The sequence below is a fragment of the Microtus pennsylvanicus genome, chromosome 15 (assembly GCF_037038515.1).
Source record: "Microtus pennsylvanicus isolate mMicPen1 chromosome 15, mMicPen1.hap1, whole genome shotgun sequence".
Classification (NCBI taxonomy): domain Eukaryota; kingdom Metazoa; phylum Chordata; class Mammalia; order Rodentia; family Cricetidae; genus Microtus; species Microtus pennsylvanicus.
In genome coordinates, this window is record NC_134593.1 from 28,071,289 (window position 1) to 28,090,158 (window position 18,870).

Here is an 18,870-nt window from a genome sequence, read left to right on the forward strand (position 1 = left end):
AAGCAAACTCACCATACTCCCAGAAAGTCCTCCACTGTCTGATTGGGAGTCTAGTCACTCTGTTTCTTAACCATCTTCTTTTCAGCTCAACTCCTTCCGAGACTTCTCTCAACGTCTGGTGGTCGTTTTCCTCTGTCTCATTTATCTGTCTAAACTGACATCTGAATTTAAGACCCTTAGGGGAAATTTTCTTCACTTGAATGTCCGCTATCTCAAATGTTAGCATGAAGCTGAACATCTACTATCATCCTTGGAGTCATTGTAGTCTCTTCATAGTTTCTTCATAGACTCTCTTGTTTGGAATACAGCAGCTGCATCTTTTCACCCACGCCAGACTTATCTTTAGGTCTCCTCTGACAACGTGTATCTCCTCCATCAGCAAACCCAGTTTGTCCTGAAGAGATAGCTGATAATCTCTCCCATGTCCTTCTCCTGTGCTGCTCCAAGACATCATTACCTCTACCCTAGTTTACTGAAATAACATCTTAATTTATCTCACAATTTTTTCTTTGGTCCTTTGTCACGCATTATGTACACAAATAGGATGAGTTTATCAATACACATCATATCTAACCACTTCTTTTCAATAACTTTTCATCTCAGAGTCAAAGTCTGTGATAACATCAGGCTCTCCATGATCTCTGCTTGACACTTTGTTTTCACATTTTACTATTGATTTTCTCCCAATCAACTGTCATGTGCATCTGCGTGTTCATGGAGAATGCCACATACATTCTACTTCAAGGGTATTGCGTGGTTCTTCCTCTGCCTGGAATGTTCTCTTCAAAGATAGTCACATGACTTGCTCCCCCTCTCTTTTCAGTTCTCTATATAAATATCCTATTAGTGATAATGTTCTATGCAAAATGTTTTATGCAAAATGGGCCTCTGTGGCCCTGAATTAATCACCACTTCAAAACATGCATTTGCTAATCTATTTTATTTTTGAATTACCTGACCACTCTTCTTAAAATGAAACTTTCTAAAGAAAAAAATTCATCTGTTTTATAAGTTAATCTTCATTACCTTGAGTAGCGTGTAATCAAAGCATATTATTGAGTGAACACCTTATTAAACTTGGAGTAATATCAGTTTCAGAGTATTTATTAAAAGTACATTGTTGGGGCCTGAATAGATGGTTCAGCAGTTAAAAGTGCATGTTGTTTTTATAGAAGACCTGAGTTTGGTTCCCAGCACCCAAGTTGGATGGTCCACAGCTGCCTATAACTCCAATTCTGGGGATCAGATGCCCTCTTCTGGCCTCCATGGGCACTGCACTCACAGGTGCAGACACTCCTCTAGTCATACACACTGGTACACGTAATTCAAAAATGAATATAGAAAATTTCAAAGTAAGCTATAATTATTTCAGTATCTAATCATTAGGAAGTTCAACAGTGAAGTAAATAAATACATCCTCAGAGTCTGGGTTTCAGCAGTTAAATTTTCAGTATCATGTTTGGTCATCCTCTTCTTTTTCCAAGTTCCAGGTTCTCTTACTGTCTTTCTTCACCTGAAAAGCCTCTGGTTATAGTTGTCTTTCTATCTCCACCAGGTAGTTAGAAAGTATGCAGTGATTATTGATTAATTATGGTATTAGTATAAAAGGAGATCACTAGACCAATGAAATGAATCAGGACATCTACAGACAAATACAAATATTTATAGCTAAGATCACAGGAACATGGACTGGGAAAGACATTTATTTCAGTAAATACTGCCAAGAAAATTGGCCTTCTCTGAACAGAAGAATGAATGCTGGCTACTAGCTCTCATGATTCAGAAAAATCTACCTCAGTTGGATCAAGACTTAAATCTGTGACCTGGAACCATGAAGTTCTAGAAGTAAACAAACAGAAAGATTCCAAAGGATTGAAATGAGAAGAATGCTTCATGGATAAGTACCAACAAACACTAGAGGTAAAGGGAGGTTGGGAAAAACAGGATTCTGTGAAGTGACAAAGGTTTACACCAATAAGGAAACCAATATCAGAATGAAGAGGTAACCTCCAGAATTGGAGAAAGTGTTAGCAATGTAATAATGGGTTAAAAAAGAACTCTATCTGACTTGAAAGCAAATAAACTAGCCCAAAGTCTTAATAATGACAGTCAGCTTGTAATTTTTTTTGCAGAACAGGAGCCAATTTCAGCCCATTAATTATGTTTTCAGTGCACTGAAAAGAACATCACATTCAGAATTGGGAGCTGTGTGTTCTCCATTAACTGATTCATCTACCCTTAGAAAGTCATTTATTTCCCTGAACATCAATGTCTGATTTATAAATAGGGAGTATTATAATGTTTAACCTTGAAGAGGTTTTCAACATCAAGATGCAATGTTTCCATACTCTGATTCTGTGTTACTTTTACCAAGGTCTACTTTGAGTAGAAAGTGTCATTTTAAAAAGAATGAAAAGTAAAATACAACCATGAAAAATTAAACATTTTGAAAAGAATTTTCCATTTCACAAATGAGCAAAAACACAGATTTTTTTCTATTTATATGCATAGAAAATATCTCAGGATGACTACAACAAAATATATAAATATTAACACATTCTGATGTCTTAAGGGTACAAGGGCACATAGAAGGCTCAGAGCACATAAAATGTACAGTATCATCTCTAATCTAGTGATCCCATTAGTCATCTATTGTCACTTCAGGTGATTTCCTTTATCTTTAAACACATTTTAGCAATTCTCCTGAGCATGTATCCTCTTCCATAAACCTCACTAGTTTTCAAAAACACTCAGAAATCATTTTAAAATATCACTGTCCCAGGTTCTTGAATTTTCTGTTGAAGACACTCTCTCAAATCCTTGTCCTCAATGCTCTGCACAACCTTCTCATCAAGCCATCAGTGACTTTCAGATTTTAAATGCAATTACCTTTCTCAGCATTTATGCTCGATTTACTGACCATTTCTCTTTCCAAGCTTTAGAAGATATTTTCTTTTCTTGACCAATAGCTTAGGGTTTTTTTCCCACATGGTTGCTTTCTCTTAACTCCCCCAAACATTTCTCTTTATAATTCAGACTTTTGAATACTAGAGAGTCTCCAGGGTTCACTTATTTCACTTGCTGTGTCTTCTGTCTACAAAAACTCAGTGAAACTCAAAAATACTTCCATGAATTTGCTTTTCTCTATTTCCTGCATTTTAATGTGTCATAGATAATACACAAACTAAATTATGATCTTGAGCTCCAAAACTCTTCCTCCAAATATTTTTCTTCTCTCAGAGAAATGAACACTGCCACTATGACTGTACAAGCCAAAGGCACTGAAGTCATCTGGAATGCTTGGCTTTCTCTCTGCCCCTTTTAGTGTGACCACGCTGAGTAAACCCACAATCAGCTCACACTTGAATTTCTACAACTTATTTATTTATTTATTTATTTATTTATTTATTTATTTATTTATTTATTTATGGAATGACACATGTTCAGTAAGAGACTAAATCTTATCCAGTTATAATAAAGCTACAATTCCCTATCACCAAGAGATATTACAGCTGGCTGAACCATGGTAATATCTTAGTACATTCCTTATGTATTTGTGATGATGCTACTCCTAGTTTACTGCACAGCCAGTCATAAAAATAATGTTTGGTATTAAGAATAAGCATCTGATATTAGGCTTTATACTAAGACAAGAAAACATTTTTAATGTGTTATTTTGATAAGACTTATAGTTTTATCATTATTTTAAAGTGTGCTCCTGTTTACAAAAGAAAGATGCTTATACTAGAATAACATTCCATGTTATGCCAGCAGCATGCTTACTTATGTGTGTGTGTGTGTGTGTGTGTGTGTGTCTGTGTCTGTGATGCTGATGTTTGCACAATGAACACAATGACAAAAATAACCTTGAGATGCATCTCTTGGGCGTCTCCTCATTAAAAGATGTATGAGTGTTTGTTTTCCATCCAGTTCCCTGAATTATGATGCAATATAGAGTTTTGTCAGTTGTTACATCTCTAACATCCATAATAGTCCCTTGTATGCAGTGGGCTCTCATTAAATGCTTCTAGTAAATTCCCCATTTCCTTAAGGATTCATTGTTATAGTTTGTGGCTTGTTGTCAAGAACCAAAGTATGATTAGAGATTTACTGAGACCCCAGACTCTTTACCTTATTGCCTAGTAACTCCTAGTTGCCATGGGTGGCCTAATATAAGAAAACTTAGGGTATCATGGCTATGCACTACTTGAAAAATATTTTATAGTCACTATCAATAACAAATTAAGGGTTTTACTTTTAACCAGTTTCTTTGATTGGCCTACTCATTTCTTGGTACCTTTATCTCTTTCATTGTCTCACCTGTGTGAATTCTCCTACAAAGTTGTCCTTCCTTTCATCTTCCTACAGCTTAGCTCCAAGAGCCTTTCAAGGTTGACTAGATAGAACTGAAAGCACCAGTTAGTCTTTGGTGGTTAAATCACACTCCTTACTCGATGCCAATTTTCTCCTTCAGCTTGGCAATATGATAAGTCACTTTGGGACACGGGCTTCTCCACCGTCCACTTCCCAAACCCACACACCTGGCACCACATTCATGATAATTCTGGCTTTCTCTGATTTTTAAAACCCTGAACACCTCTGCCTTCCTGTCTATTAGAATGTGAATACCTTTGAGTGAATTTTGATGCTTCTCTTTTATTGGGGGAACTTATGATGGTAAGACCTATAGTGTTTAGTAAGTTTCTGCATTGGTGTAGACTTGAGACCTAAACATAGTGTTATGTCTGAAGGTATAAGTCATACCCCATGACTGCAATCAAGAACTGGGAGTTTCAGAATTATTTTTTTCTCCTTCTTTAATTTTGTTTTTGAAAACAAGTGGCAGCACCCTTGACTAACATTTATCCATTTCTTGACGATTCTCCTAACCACAGACAGAATATTGTTGAGGCTCGGTAAATAATAGTTTAAGAATTTGATTAGTATGAGGATGCATGATGAAACCCATTGATTTGTATGCCTATAAAAATGATTTCAAAAAGAAATTAAGAATTAAAAAGAATTAAATAAACTCATTGGAACTCTTTTGTTGTATTTGTTTTTTGGAATAGTTGGCAAGTATGTTTTTCACCTTAACCAAAGACACTTCTACAGTGTTCAGTTTTCTAGATTTTAGGTTTTGTACAGAGACACAAGCTTGCTTAAGGGCCTTGAACTGCCTCTGGATAAGAACCTTTCATAAACTATCAAATGCTCCTTGCAAGGCTATATGATTTTTAATAGCTTGGGTAACCATCATACTCCAGGGCAGAACATGGAGATGAGGCCACCATAGTAGGTAGCAGGTGGATGATGAAGAGCTCAGGCTCCATGGAAAAACATGAAAATGTATTCTGAAAATATTCTGATAAATATTTTAATCACAAAAATAGTGTCATGACCAGTGTTTTCTGGATAAGAACACAGAAATAATGGGGTTTGAAGGTGGGGGTAACCATCTTGGTTAAGTCAAACTGATAGCCATAAAGAATAATTTGATTTTAATTTAATTTTTATTCATGCCAATATATTTTATTTTATTCATATGTTTATAGAATTTTATCCCTGGGCCCTTTTCTTACATAGGAAAAGCATCCAAATTGTATTAAGTATGGGAAGGGGTAAGAGATCATGATTTCTTGCTGGTTTTAGAGGGATGCCTTTTCTCTGTGATTTAGAAAACGTGTGATTTTTCTGAATTTTAAGAAATAGAGTGAGGGGCCGGAGAGATGACTCAGTGGCTAAGATCATATGGTCTTCTATCATAGTACCTGGGTTTGATTCCCAGTAGCCCACATGGCAACTCACAACTATCCATACATTACTCACAATTCTAGGGGATCTGACGCTCTCTTGTGGCCTCCAAGGGTACCAGGCATGCACATGAAGCACAGACATACACGAAGGCAAAATATTCACATACCTAAAATAAAAAATAATAAGCAACCATAGATCTTCCTCAGTAAGGAGAAAGAATAGCCTAAGGCACGAGCCACAATCAGGTTCGTAAGTAAAACTTTATTTAAACATCGTCATGCCCATGTATTTCTTATTTATAAGGGCAGACAAACTACTCAAGTCTCCAGGTTCAAACACCTTTGCTCAAGTCCTCCTCTCCTAACTGCCACATTGGGAAATCAAACTTCCAGCACACTTACTGACTGGGAACAGGTACACTCAAGCCGTGGTAGCCTTCCTGACTCTCCTGAGCAAGAAGTTTCCCATTAATGTCTTAAAATGTAATCAAATCAATTTATTTGTTTAAATCTTCTAGTGAATTTTCATCAGCATGAAACTAAAATTCAAGTCTTGCTGGTGGGAAGCTTCATTTCGATGTCCCATGTAGGGCTGAGTACTCAGTGTCTCACTCAATCTCAGCCCCTCCACCAGTGACAGATCTCTGCACTGACTGCTGCCCCCGCAAAAAGAAACGTCTGAGACCAAGGTTGGGAGTGGCCCTGGTCTATGACTCTAAACACAAATAATTAGAAGCTGGTTTGACAGGCTAAACATTTGTAACTTATAATCTTGGTTTCCAACACAGCATTAGAAGGAAAAGGGCACTGAGACTGAATTGCCTCTATTAGACTGAACCGTGGGCATGCCTGTGGGCACTCCAGGAGCAGATTCTTTTTTTTTTAATTTATTTATTTATTAAAGATTTCTGTCTCTTCCCCTCCGTCTGAAAAGTCTAGAAGAAAAAGTTGCAAGATACTTTACACTAACTGAGGGTTGTAGAAAATTCATCAAAACGTCCACTTTAACTTTTTTTCTATGGACAATGATCTATCTACTCAAAAAATACGAATATCAGGCAGGCTAAATTCTAAGGAAACAAATATCAAGCATAAATAAGTAGCCAGAAAAGTCTTGCTTCAGTGTAACAGCAACCCCTACAGCTTAAGCTTTTGCAGTTACACAGCTTTTATAACCCGTTGTTTTTGTTCATTTGTTTGTTTTGTTTTTACATGGAGGCATGGTGTTTTCTCAAAGATGTGTTTCTTTCTCAGGGCATTTATTGCCTGTCCCTACAAGTATCTGTAGTATATAGTTCACTGAGCAGAGGTGAAGTGGGAATATGGAGAAGAGAATAGGATGAAAAGCCTCAAACAGCCAATAAAATAGAATATTGCATCATTGTGCAATACGTATGTGCACAGTGAGATAGAAGAAACCCTGCTGAACTATTTCCTATAATAGATGTGGGAAAAGAGTTGTCATTGCCTTCAGTTGTGCCCCCACTGGTAACTACACCAAGCTTTAAGAGGTGGTCAATACAATGGTCACACAGATGGTCCCAGTTAAGTGAAATGGATCACAAAAGCAAAGCAAAGTCACAGATCTCAGAAAGAGACAGTAAGGGGAAGAGAAGGTTTATGAGAGTGGGAGAAGGTAAGAGAAGGTTGGGGGAAAGTAACCTGGAAGCATTATGTGTCTACATGAAATAGTCAAAGAACTGATGTCCTTAAAGCAAAAAGAGAGAAAACAAAAAGAAAGAAGAGATGAAAATCCTTGTACTGTTCTTTGTGAAAGTTGATGCCATGAGGTTTTCATTAATTAAACAGCTAATCTTCTCTCTTGAAATAATCGACTTCATAATGACACATCTAGTCATCACTTTACCTGGACACTGGAGCACAGTCCTCTGCTGAATTATGTGATTGTGTGGGATTGTGTGGTGTAGCAGAGTACAGTACACAGTAGACACATGGAAAGATTCTCACCAATCTCTCAGTCAGAGATGACAACGCTTTAAAAAGGAAAATCTAGATGTTAAGACTGATGAGGAACACAATGAGAAACAGTCTATACCAATGCTTGCAGACACTACGTTGTATTCATTGAACACATACTGTATCTGATGCAGATGACAATGCTTTGGAAGGCTTTTAAAAAGAAAATCTAGATGTTAAGACTGATGAGGAACAAAATGAGAAACAATGTCTATACCAATGCTTGAAGACACTACGTTGTATTCATTGAACGCATACTGTATCTGATGCAGATAGCTAAGCAATGATATTTATTCACTTTCTTAAAAAGTGCACACTGTGTGTGATGCTCATGCTGTGCCTTCGTCTGTCCATGCAGTAAGTTAGGGGTGGGCCAAATTTGAAAATGAACAAACCTGTTTCACTTTCCATTTTTATACAGGTGAGACTCCTTTTCAAGTCTTTTCCCCACAGAGCCAATGTCTTGCATACTGATTCTATTTAAGGAATATGATCATTATTATTTTAATCCTGTCTCTTTCCCCTGCCAAGAATTCTCTCAAGCAGCTATAAATTTCACTGGAGTCATAGGAAAACCGAAAGTAACTAGAAATACATACTTCTCCAGAAACTCAAGCCATCACTCCTAGGAATCAATACATACCCTAGCCATGTCTTAGGCTAAAATTAGCTCAAAACCCATTAAAGTTATAGAGATTGAAGGCATCTTCTGACTCTAAAATGCTCTGTTCCTAATAAAGAAATCTGACCTCAACTATGGGCTCTGGGGGAATGCACTTCATCTGAAAGGGTGGAATTACTGAGAGTGTTCTCAGGCAGCCTTGAGCGCCCCTCTAATCCAAAACAGCTATTTCGGTTTTCAAATTCTGTGGAGCTTATTTTAATTTCCCAAATGGGAGTCAAACAAAAAGCAAAACAACGTAGATAGAGGATTTTTTTTTGAAGAAAAAAAATAGATTTTCTTTTCTCATGTGTTTTCTATGTGTTTCTGTAATAGACCTCAATTTAGCTCTATCGAACCCTGAAGAGAGTCCATTAATGAAGAACTACTTGATTTCTTGGATTTGCTAAAAACCAAAAAGTTCAAGGACTTTACTAGAACTACTTGAGCCCAATATTGTTGGTATTCATGGTTCTTAGCATTTTATTTGCATGTTTTTACTGTATTTTATTTATTTCACGGGCATGTGTGGGATCCGGAGTGGGGAGTCACATGCCAGGGCACACAAGTGAGGTCACAGAGTAGTCGCAGGAGTTGGTTTTCTCTTGCACCGTGTGGGCTCTAGAAAGCATACTTAGGTCTCCAGGCTCGACAGCAGGCCCTTACCGTTTTATTTTTATGGAATGCAGAAAATAATTTCAGTGTCTGAATGTTGTTGTTGTTTTTGTTGTTGTTGTTGTTGTTTTCGGAGGCAAATTTGCAACCATTTCATACCCTGGCTAAAATCATGGTTTAGAATATTAATCCAGTAACAACGTGTAAATAGAAAGAATTCAGAGAATTTGACTCAGCCTCCCAGGTGTCTGTTTCTATCCCTAGGTAAAATGACCCATAGGTCCCTGGGAAGACAGTCTGAGGTCTTCTTGTTTTCCCTTTCAAAATTCGAGAGAAATAACACCAATGTCTTCCTCAATACATGAACAAAAGTCATTTTCCTCTCTTCACTCAAATGCGAGATAGTTTTACATTGGCTCTTTGTTGTTGTTTTCTATGGTAAGTACCAGAGAAGAGAAAAAAAGGGTCATCATCATCGAAATACTAGTACCTAATTTGATCCAGGACACTTTCTATGCACTAGGGGGCTAAAACTGACAATGATGACCCCAGAAAACTCAAAGGTTCACCTTTCTTCATCGCAAATGTGTGCCTGCTTCTTACACAGCGTGCATCATTGTGGTTCTCATACAACTTTTGGTATGCTGCAATGTGGAAGTAGGTAGGTTAGTCCAAATAAGAGACAGGCATGCAGGAGAGGGTAGAGAAGGAGAGATTGCAACACACTTGCATTGGTAAATTCTTCCCCTTGAGCTCATTGAGAAGTTGTCTCTCGAAGCTGGGGTGCCCACACTCGGCCCGCACACATTTCAGATCCAAATATATTTTGTCAAGTGTTCTCTGAAACCCCTTTTCATGGAGATGGACTGGCACCCCTAACTGTGACAGGGAGGGAAGAGAACAGAAAACAGCCAGAGTTAAAATGGGCCATTGAGAAGAGCTAGAAGATGAAGCCTTTCCAATGGATGTTAAAGTTGTTTACCCTGGTGGCATAAAGGTGCCTCCGTAGGAATGATAAGGCGGATGGATGCTCAGCCATGGGAAGCTTGTCCAAGATTAGTAAGCTCACTGTGGGCTCCAGCCCACTGCCTCAGTTGGGCTGCCCGGGACATGTTCAGCTGGATATTGGAAGCCTTGATCTGTTAAGGCTGTCTTTCTGCTCTTATTCTTTTACTTGGAAGCCTGAGGGGCCTGAGGGGACATTGTTCTGCCCAAGATTCTATCAGGAACTGCACTGGCATGTGCTCCCTCCCTCTTCTCGTTTGATGTGTGTGTGTGTGTGTGTGTGTGTGTGTTTGTGTGTGTTTAAGAAAAAGTTATATATGCATATAAAACAAAGATATATATATATTTATATAAAACGCAAAGCTCTCTCTTACTCTCTCTCTCTCTCTCTCTCTCTCTCTCTCTCTCTCTCTCTCGTGTGTGTGTGTGTGTGTGTGTGTGTGTGTGTGTGTAAAAATATGCTTAGTAAACTCACTCATTGTTAACCAAATTCGAGGCTCAGTCTCCAGACTGCAAGAAGAGGCCAAGTATCCGGCATGGATGTTTACTAGTTCTTCACTGAAAGATTAGCTTAAGATAGAGATGTGATAGCTAAGCTAACTTAAATTCTGTAGATGGCAAATTTAATAATTGACTAAATTAACTGGAGATCTCATTAACATTTTAGGGAAATGCAGCAAATATTCAAAACCTCAATTGGATTGAAGTCAATTATTTTCAGAAGGATATTATTTAACAAATCAACAGCTTAATGTAGCCTAATAGACAGTAAATGACATTTTTAAATATGCATGTGCTCTCCACATTCCAAGTCTGTTCCTTGTGGGTTATTATGTATGATCCTTGTGACTGTCATTAGAAATTAGAAATTATCTTTACGTCACAGGTTATGAGTAATGAAGTTTAGAAAGAATAAATGACCAGGCTAGCATTTGGCTAAAATGTAAAAATCACCATTAGAAAAACAAACAAATAAAAAAAACAAACAAAATCACACTAAGTGAAAAAAAAAAACAAGAAAAAGAATAACAAGAATAGTTCTAGTTTCCCTGAGAAGGTCAAGGAATTGAGAATAGTTGTCTGTGAGCCACAAAGTCCATGCACAGTACTATCAAATTATGTTTTTTCCCTTTCCCTAATCGTGCCGAATGGAGTGAACAGAGTGATTTTTCTCAATAGGGAAGACCCACATATTTATAAATCCTGACAGACTTAAAGAGCTTCCTCCTGTGTAAAATAAGGATGTGGGGCTGGAGAGATGGTTCAGTAGATAAGAGAGTGTGTTGCTCTTTAAGAAGATTCAAGCTTAGTTCTCAGCACACACATCAGGTGATGTGCAACTGCTTATAGTATAGCTAATTCTACCTCATAGTAAAGCTAATGCTACCTGTGGGGATTCTTACTACTTTTCCTGGTCTCCCAGAACATGCTTACTTGTATGCATACACAGACACACACAAACACGCACACAGATAAGTAATACACTAAATAAACAAAACTAAGAACAGGGAGGTTTGTTAAGATAACAAAAAAATGCATTCATGGGTGAAATTTCACCATTCATATTTTTTCTGTTTATTTTGATTTTATTTTTGCAATAGAAACTTGCTATAAAGTCCTTGATAGCCTGATAGTATGTAGCCACAGCTCATCTTGAAATAGAGGTAACACTTCAGTCTCAGCCTCTTGAGCTATTTATAGTTTTGAAGCAATGTGTATCGAGAGAGCACAAGTTAAACTTAGGTGTTCCTTTGTCCAAACTTTAGAAGTCTAACCAATGAGATTTAAAAAAAAGGGAGACTATAAACAGTCATGAGACAGCATCAAACATACCAATTTATGTGAGATGGGTATTTCAGAAGAAAGCTGAGAAGCTTGCAAACACTTTGTAGATACACTAACTAGTGATGGAGGAAGGTCATTGGTTAAAAAAATAAAGAAACTGCTTGGCTGGCCCTCATAGGTTAGAACACAGGTGGGTGGAGAAAACAGAACAGAATGCTGGGAGGAAGAGGAAGTGAGCTCAGACTCGACAGCTCTCCTCTTGGGAGCAGACGCCTCAGCAGAGACGCCATGCTCCGCTCTGGGCAGACATGCGATAGCTCTGCTCTCTGAGGCACACGCGGTGAAGCTCCGACCCAGGATGGACGTAGGCTAGAATCTTCCCGGTAAGACTGGTGCTCACAGATTATTAGAGATGGGTTGATCGGGATATGAGAATTAGCCAGCAAGGGCTAGAGCTAAAGGGCCAAGCAGTGTTTAAATGAATACAATTTGTGTGTTGTTATTTCGGGGCATAAGCTAGTAAGGCGGCCGGGGTGCCGGGGACGCAGCCCCGCAGCTCATATTACTACAAACTAGCAGCTCCTCAAATCTGAGAAAAGACATGGTTAAACAGCTGTAAAACTTCACATACTCATAATAGCATAACCACCCAAAACGACATGGAGACACAGCACAATGAATGGAACTATCAAGAGACAAACATGGAATGAGGAAAGCAGTAAGATAGAAACAACTTGTGGTACACTCTGGTTCCTCAGTGAGATAAACATATTTCATAGCAGAACTTTGTAGGTCAAAAGAGAAAGACAAAGGTATTTGAGCACTGAAGGAATAAAATTGACAAGTGAGGATTCTATTTTTGGGAAGAACAGTTTTGCAGAAGTGAGAGAGAAATTCATGTATAAACAAATGCTAATGATATTAGTCCCCTCCCTTATAAGCCCTTATAATATGAAATGAAAACACTAGAAATTAACCAGACACAAAAATGGAGTTCTTAGCAAGAATGAACACATAGATAGCTATATAAAGGACATTTTTTTTTTTACCATTTAAAGGGTTTTAAGAACTTAGACTTTTCTCAACAATGAGACATGTCTACTTCTGGCAGCGCCAATTACTTCAGAGGGGTTGATAGACATTGAAAAAAACTCATTATAGAATTTGCCTTCAATGTGACAAGGCTTAGGCATTTGGTCAAGAAACTGCTCTTGTCTAGACTGCTTGATTAGCTGTTGAAGATTATCTCTCTAACTGAAATATATCCCTGTATATCTAGAATACTTAATTAATGTGATGTGGACGTCCCCTCCCCTTTGTGTGCTATGATTACCATTAATGAATAAAGAAACTGCCTTGGCCTGTTGATAGGGCAGAACTTAGGTAGGCAGGGAGGACTGGACTGAATGCTGGGAGAAATAAGGGTGGAGAGAAATGCCATGAAGTTGCATGAAGCTGGAAACAGACATGCTGAAACTTTGCTGGTAGGCCATCACCTCGTGGCAATGTACAGATTAATAGAAATGGCTTAAATTAAGATGTAAGAGTTAACCAATAAGAAGTTAGAGCTAATGGGCCAAGCAGTGATTTAAATAATATGATTTCTGTGTGATTATTTCGGTTCTGGGCAGCCGGTTCGAACAAGTGGCCTCCTCCTACACTAATGTAATTAAAAGTTTGATTATTATAGGTGACTACCTATTAATCTGTATTTCTTAACTATACATTATATTTTAAATGAGCTGCACAAACACAATACCTTAAGCAAGAGCAGAAATACATATACAGAGCATAACAAAATCGACCTTAAATTTGTATCAATAAACCAAGATTCATACCAATGCAAAATATTTATCTCTATATCATATTCCACTTTAAATGAAAGCAAAGATGTACAAACAATCGTTTTGGGAATTTGGTCATCATTTTCTCCAAACTGCTTCTGGTTGTTTGTTGGGCAAAGTATTTTAACGTTCTTGGAGACCTTTCAGGGGGTCTTCTTCCATCAAACTACATTAATCTGGAAGGAACCCACAGGTTCCCAACCCCTGTGAAAACAAAAGCAGAATTTCTTTTCCAAAAACTCAAATTTTGCAGTCAAGATAATTTAAAAAATTTTTTGTTGGTTTAGCTTCACAGGCCCTGGAATTAAATATCTCTCTAAAATCAAAAATTCAAAGAAGACAGTCCAGACTCTTTGTGTATTTTCCACATTTCCATGGCTTTTTGCTCTATCACTTTTTAATATTTATTTTATTAACTTTACTCCTTTAATATATGACTGTCTGTACTCTTTTATAATACTTTTATTGTCTTTTTAAAGACTTTGTTTTATTTAAAACTTTTTCTTTCTATAACTGCCTATACCCATTTTTCTTAGCCTATGTACATTTATTTTTTAAACATACTGTGACTCATTTAGAAGTCTTTTATGTCTGAATTTTTCCCATTGTGTTGCTATAATCCTTTTCAGACCAAGAGCATTTTTTAAAATGTTCAGGAGGCATGGCTAGACCTAACGCTGAGGCTTTTCCTATTGGCTCTGCCCCATCCAACATGGCAGAGGTATGTTCATCTCTGTGAGCCATGCTTACCACCCCAGCTCCAGGCATGCAGTGGGTCTATGTCACCATTAAACAACCAATAGTACACTCCTCACAAACCCCATTTAAGTGTAAGACCTCCTGAAAGGGCCAGAGCCGTTCGTGCTGGCAGCACAAACCAGGAAGCTGTCCCTTAAAGAGTTCTGCCTCTGCTTAACCACCAGCAAACCAAGTCTATCTGAAAATACACAGCTACCAAGAAGCTCCAATTGACTCCCATTTTTGTGGGCCCAGAAGTCATTTTTTCCTAAGCTTTCTTCGGCTTTATGTGGATGTGCATTGCTGAATGTTTGGCCCCATTTTGTAAATAGAAACTACTCTTTCATTCCTAGCTACCCTGACCCAAACAATCACACAGAAATTATATTAATACAGCACTGTTTGGCCAATAGCTTAGGCATATTCTTGGCTAGCTCTTACATCTTAAATGAACCCATTTCTGTTAATCTATGTATCACCACGAGGCTGTCGTCTACCAGTAAACTTCTGAAGTCTTTTTCCTTTGGCAGCTACATGCTATCTGCCTGACTCCACCTTCTTTCTTCCTGCATTCAGTTTAGTTTTCCTGCCTATCTCTTTTCTGCCTTGCCATAGACCAAAGCAGCTTCTTTATTAACCAATGATAATAAAACATATTCACAGCATACAGAGGGGAACCCCACATCAGTGAAGTTCACATTAGCTTAAATTAGAAATATATATATTTACTATGGTAAATTACTATGTTGATTACTATGATATATATGGCAATATATTTACTATGGAAATATATACTCTGTTTCCTTCATATATATATATATATATATATATATATATATATATATATATATATATTCCATAGTAATCACAAAAAATAATGAAAATAGAACCCAGGTTCAGTTCTCAGCACCCACATGATAACTCAGAACCATCTGCAATTACATTTCTGACACCCTCCTCTAGTATCTGTGACTACTACATGCTCACAGTGCACATATAGAGAAGCAGGCACAAATATACATATGCATGAACTAAAATTAATTCAAATAATTCGCTATCAAATTAGCACAAGGGAAAATAAGAACAGAAGTTAAGGATAAAATCTAGCAAAAAGTGGCCATAAGTACATTTCTATTAGTAATTACATGTGAGTGAATATATTCTTCAACCAGAAAACACTGATGGTTGAGAGAACAAATAAATTAAAAGCAAGATCCAACTCTATGTGCTCAATGCAGAGATCCACTATCCCTGTAAATCAAGAGGAAGGGTAGTTTAACTATAATGAAGAGAGACTGTGCATTGGAGTTCCACCAGAAAGCTCAATCTAATTGCAATAGAATATGCATTTCCTGGATGGACCATGTGCCCATCCAATCTTAGTAAATCTGAAAATGCTGAAAATATATCAAATACCTTTTCTCATTGTGATATGTAAATCCAAATTTACATAGAAATGAAAATCTATTCGGAACCAATTATTAAACAGAAAATCAGAGAATAAGCTGAGAGAAATGACAAGAAAATGTAAAGCATCAAAATCTAAGAGAGTTCTAACATGTAGAGACAGAGCTGCAAAGAAGTTCCAAAAAACAGCAAAGTAACTCTTTACCTGAATAACTAAATAAAGAAAAATATCTTAAGTTGCAAGTAGGCAGAGCAGAGGGGTCTGCAGCACTCTGTTCCCTTCATTTTTCACAGTAAGTTAGTGATTTTCCCACATATGCCATACACTTTATGTTTTCAGATAATACTTTTATATATTTTCAGATCTAAAATTAGGAAGGCCAGACAATTAGGGACTGAAATCTCCAAAATACATTCAAAATTGGACGCTCCCCTCCTTAAAACGGTATAATCACCTCAGACATTTGTTGTAGTAACAGAAGACTGACCAATACACTACGTTAAGTTTTGTAGTAATGAATTATGTAGCAATAATCGGATCTATTAACAGATATAGCCTCAACTATGCTGAAAAACACCTTTGACGTAGTGCATGTATTCTGTATGATTTTCTTTGCTTGAAACTGGAAAAGATAGACTTAATTTACAGTGATAGAAATAAGGTCAGTGCTTTTCTGGGACATGGTTGAAGCTGAGGACGACTGGGAAATGATGGAAGGGAACAGATGATTACAGTGGTCCATGTGCTGATTAGGAGAGTAGGAAAATTTCTGTAGATGATTACAAAAGGAAGTTCTAATTTTCCATTTATCTGTGTATCTTTATCATCTTTCTGTCATCTATCTATCTACCATCTATCATCTATCAAACATCTCTGTCATGTAGATATCTACCAACTATTTCTTTCTATCATCTTTTTATCTATTTTGTCTACAATCTCATTTATCTGCCATCTACATTTATCACCTATTTATAACTATCTATCATTTATCTATGTGAATCATATCTATCTATCTATCATCATCATCATCATCATCATCATCATCATCATCATCTGTCTGTCTATCATGTTTATCTATCATATATGTGTCTGTCTATCCATTCATTCATCTTATTATCTATCCATCTCTATCTATCTATCTATCTATCTATCTATCTATCTATCTATCTATCTATCTATCCATCCATCCATGTCACAAATCGCAGTGAGGGAGCTAGGAAGTAAGAGACAGTGCTTTCTACGATGCCCCAAAATGTGTGAAGATCTTCAACTCTTTGTCTACCTAGTGGTCATTAAATTGTTCACCATCTCATCCTGAGAATGATATCAAGAGACAGGAAAGAGACATCTCTGGGACTGCCTGCAATATTTCAGCACAAAACTCTAATAAAGATGAAAAGCTGACTGTTCCCTGCTCACCTTTCCCTAGAAGTCTGCATTTTGACAGCACGCCTGCCTTTTCAGCAACAGCCTGCTTTGGAGTGGAGTTCAGTTCTTTATTTCGACAGCAGGTGTCACAATTGCCTAACAAAAGGGAAGCATGACACATGCTTCTTCATGAAAAAGAAAGGCAATGCCAACTACAGCTTTAAAGCACACCTGCCCGCACCACTAACACATGTACATTGCAGTGTATAGGATGCCTGTCGAGTACGCACAGGGACCTGGGTTTGATATTTAGTGCGGGGAAATCTGGTGAATGTTCTTTCATGGGACAGTAGCTTTACATTCATTTTGTACAAGTAGCTGGGCCAGGAAAGTGCTTTGGTATATCCCACATGTATTTGTTATTTATCCTATACCTCAGTTTATCCAATGAAAAGCTGAAATATTTAACCCTAAATTAATGATAAACAGTAGTTTAAGGATAAAAAAAATTATTTCCTCTGTCCACTAGCAATAGATGTGAGGCATCCCCACAAAACACACACCAGTCTCTAGATTAAAAAGTGGAAGGAAACCGGGCAGTGGTGGCACACGCCTTTAATACCTAGCACTCTGGAGGCAGAGGCAGGAGGATCTCTATGAGTTCGAGGCCAGCCTGGTCTACAGAGAAATCCTGTCTTGAAAAAACAAAGCAAGCAAAACAATAACAAAAAAAAAACCCTAGCAATAATAAAAAGCAGAAAAATCCGTACTTCGCATTGAAATAGTGAGATGAAATTAAAGATCAGGCAATATTTGGACAGTGAAGCAGAGGGGATGATGCTCATGACAGTCTGTAGCTGGAAGGAAGGTGTCATGTGGGCTCAGATGGTCACTGCATAGCAGGACTTGGGGAAGGAAGAGCATCAGGATACGAACAAGGCTTCTTTGCCTGGATCAGGCTGGACAGGTTCGGCATGGCTACCCTGCCAAGAGATGCTTTAAAAAGTCTTGGCGTCCAAGTAATATGATCAATGTCCAGAAGGACTGGAGGTACTAATAAGGTCACGAGATAGACATGCGAATGAGCAGAAGAGTCAAGCGGGACCAGAAATGGATGTGTACACATGTTTTGATCATACACCAAGAGGATTCAAGGGAAACAGACTACTTATTCTTTCAACAACACTGTTAGAAAGCTGGCTGTGTGTGTGCGGAAAAAAACAAACACTGGGCTTTCACGGACACCGCACATGGACGTTTATTTGAAATGTGTTACAGACATCAGTATAAAATGCAAAGAATGTGATTTCTCAAAGAGCAACAGAAAGTCTTCCCAGTGAAGGAAGCAAAGCAGATCTGGTTCAGGACAAACACACATAAAAAGAGGAAACAACAAACCAGATTTCCGTAATGTCAAAATCTGTTAACCTCGGAAAGATGGCCTTAAGAAAATGGAAAGGCTAGACTCTGCCTGGGAGAAATCACTCATGCACAAGTAGCTGATTTGTCTGAGATACTAGGGGTCTGCACTGGAGACAGAGGACTTGTGTCTAGGACACCAACCAACAAAGGGCCAATCGGCAATAAGTTCACAGGTGGGTGGGAAGGAAAGTCATAATCAAAGACACTGTCTACAGAAGAAAAGTGAGACAAAGAAAAAAGTCACTCCCTTCTCTCTTCCTGTTTCTCTTGCCCTCTCCTTCTCACTTAAAA

At 37.8% G+C, this 18,870-nt stretch overlaps 1 long non-coding RNA gene across 2 annotated transcripts in view; it reads right to left on the minus strand.

The window, feature by feature from the left end:
• LOC142835466 (uncharacterized) overlaps positions 1-18,870 on the minus strand; it is a 506,414-nt gene that overhangs the window by 189,957 nt on the left and 297,587 nt on the right. The gene's annotated exons all lie outside the window — the stretch shown is intronic.